The following is a 3,123-nucleotide window of genomic DNA, read 5'->3' on the forward strand; positions in this document are numbered from 1 at the left end:
ATATATATATGTATTGACCCCCTTCTTTAAATTAGATGTTTCGGAAGCGGGATGAACTCCTAGCACCAGCTCGCATGCGAGCAATTCAAGAGGAATTGGCGGCATTCTTTCTTGACCACGTGATCCCTGAAGACGGAGAATACTATGTGGACCCTGAGTCCGTATGATTATATTTGTAAGAGATAATTATTGTATATATGTAGCCGGTAGTGTCGGATAGATATACGAGAACTTGTTGTTCGACCAATCTCTCGGAGAATGAGAGGTGGTCGATATCACTTCTCTCTGTATGCATATATGTTCATGACGATCTTCTGTTTCCTTCGTTTGCTTACTAGCTAGCTAGCGTGTCTAGTCCTCTCTATACGTATGTATAGTACGCAGCGTCGACCAAGCACGGACATAAGAGAGGACACTTCCCTCTATTAATTATATCTAGCTAACACAATATATGAAACACCTAAATTAACCCTCCAAAACCCCCCAACCCCCCCCCTTTAAAAAAAAACAAAAACCCAAACCACAGAAATGCTGACGTGTGGATGCCTATTGGTCCCGGTTGGTGCCACCAACCGGGAACAAAGGGTCTCCTGCCTGGGTTCCGCGCACAGGCCACGTGGAGGCCCATCTGTCCTGGTTCTGGATTGAACCGGGACTAAAGGGACAGGGCATTAGTACCGACCCTTTAGTCCCGGTTCCAGAACCGGGACAAAAGGCCCTTACGAACCGGGACAACATGCCCTTTTTCTACCAGTGCGTGTAACAGATGAGTTCTCATCCGAAACCCTGATACTCCGAAAGAGATTGTCTAGTTTGTACATGAAGTGCGTCCAGTTTTTGCCGTAACCCTCTCTACTCTTTTGCACATGCTATGTGGGTGAAATGATGATATCATGCCAAGTTTCAACATTTTCAGAGTTCATTTTGTAGTGAGTTTCAATTTCATGATCATTTAGCTGGGGCTACCAGCGGGGGAGGACCGGCGCGGGGGGATTGAGGGGGAGACCGAGTGAGTGTGAGTGTTAGTCGAGAGATTAAGGGCGTAAACATGTAAGAATATACATTAAAAATACATTGATTATCAATGATCTTTTTGTGTACAATCTGAATTGTCAATAGGAGTCCTCAACGGTTTAGAAACCGGTGAAGACTCATATTGCGACCACAAATTCTACACATATAGTTCAATGAAGACCAAGTGCTTGTGATAGTTTGAGAAGTAACATATTTAAGGTGGTAAAAATCCTGCTAGGGGAGCGAGGTGGGACTAAAAACAGCCTGCCACAACCTTTTTACTACCGGTTCATGCCACGAACCGGTACTAAAGGGGCTGGCCGGGCCCTAGCCCGACAACAGCCAGCCACTGCCTCTTTAGTACCGATTCGTGGCACAAACCGGTACTAAAGATTCACTACGAACCGGTACTAAAGATCTCCTCCCGCCTAGCTGTTGGAACCGGCACTAATGGACACATTAGTGCCGGCTCAAATTCAAACCAGGACTAATGTGTCTCACATTTGACCCTTTTTCTACTAGTGAAGACATCCATAGTTGTGATGATGACGGCCACGCTCACGCCCATGATGACGACCTGTTTGTTGTTGACCACCGCTGCCAAGCAAGGGTGAGCGCAGATAGCACGAGTGACCAGCGAGCGCGAGACGACAGTGGCCTTGTGCTGAACGGTTTAAATAAGTGGCTGGGACCTGACCGGCCGAGTGCTCAGAGCATCTCCAGTCGTTCGCCCCCGTGGCGGCTCATAAAATTGCCGACTAGGGGCTTTCGGGTTCCCAGCCGCCGGCCCCAGGGTCGCCCCTAGAAGGCATCTTTAATGTTTTTTGAAAAGGAATTCGGCTAAAATTCGGCAAATGGGACAAAGATTCGGCTAAAATTCAGCGAACATGACATTACTTAGGCATACTTAAATAGTTTTTTACATAGGAAACTGAAAATACTTAAAAAAACAAAGGCCGCAACTACGGGCCAAAGAACGCTCTGAGCGCGGTGAAGTCGCCGTCGTCGCCGCCATCGCTGTTGTCATCATCGTCCTTCTCCTCCTTCACACAGCCGCCCCTGCTGGACCCTGCCCAGGGTCGCCCTGGCGGACCGGTGGCGGCGCGTCATCGTCATTGTCATCGTTAAGGAAGACGACGCCTCCCTCGTCGCGACCCTGGTGCCGAGCGGCGAACTGCTCAAAGGCGCGGCCCTGGCGCTCCATCTTTGTCTCCACCCAGTCTTCGCGCGCCCACTTCAAGGCCGCCTCATCGGAGAGCCCCGGCTCCGTCTTCACGGCGGCGAGCCCTAACTCTGTCTTCACGGAGGCGAGCCCGGGCTCCGTCTTCATGGCGGCCGGCTCCGTCTTCGGCTTGATGAAGTCGGGAGGAGCCGAGGAGGAGGTGCCCCCGCCCTCGTTGATAACGATGCCGGCACTGCGGGTGCGCCGGCCGAGCGGCGTCTCCACAGGCTCGGCCTTGACGCTGAATAGTGTCGGCGACCCGGAGGAGCATGAGGAGGAGCGAGAGGAGGAGGAAGAAGAGGACGCCGTCCTCCTCGGCATCCATTGGCCGCCGCTCCGGACCGGGGCGGCAGGGTACGTTAACGGCGGGTCATTGAGAACGGCGTGGAGCGTGCGGCCGGGGGCGCCCCACCACAGGCGGCGGTCCTTGCTGTTCTTGGTCCCCCGCACCACCGGCGCCCTGTTGGTGGAGGCCAGCCTCTGATGGAAGTACGCTGCCCACGCTTCATGGTTGCTGGCAGCGTACTGCGGGAGGGCCCGCTGCTCCTCCGTCGGCGAAGTAGTCGGGGTGGACGTCGACGTCGGGCAGCGGGGGGATGGGGACGCCATCGGTGCTGAGATTCCACCGCCCCGGCGCGCGCATGTCGGGAGGCGCCGGGATGTTCGCTTCGAATAGCAAGTGGGCTTCCCACTCGTGCAACGAGCGGCTGTCGAAGCCATTGGCCGCCGCCCCATCGCCGGGGAAACGCTCACCCATCGTCGCGGTTGGGACAGGGAGAGAGGGGAGGAACGTCGGTGGCGGCTGCGGACGGGAGAGAGATGCAGAGCTCAGCGGCTGTGGGCGATGTGTGGTCACAAGCGAGGGAGAGGCGTTGCTTTATAGTGGC

General features: G+C 54.4%; 1 pseudogene; it reads right to left on the reverse strand.

The window, feature by feature from the left end:
- LOC119357401 overlaps window positions 1–2,845 on the reverse strand; it is an 83,793-nt pseudogene extending 80,948 nt beyond the window's left edge.
- Between the last annotated feature and the right edge of the window lie 278 nt (window positions 2,846–3,123).

Source organism: Triticum dicoccoides, chromosome 2A (genome assembly GCF_002162155.2).
Source record: "Triticum dicoccoides isolate Atlit2015 ecotype Zavitan chromosome 2A, WEW_v2.0, whole genome shotgun sequence".
NCBI lineage: Eukaryota > Viridiplantae > Streptophyta > Magnoliopsida > Poales > Poaceae > Triticum > Triticum dicoccoides.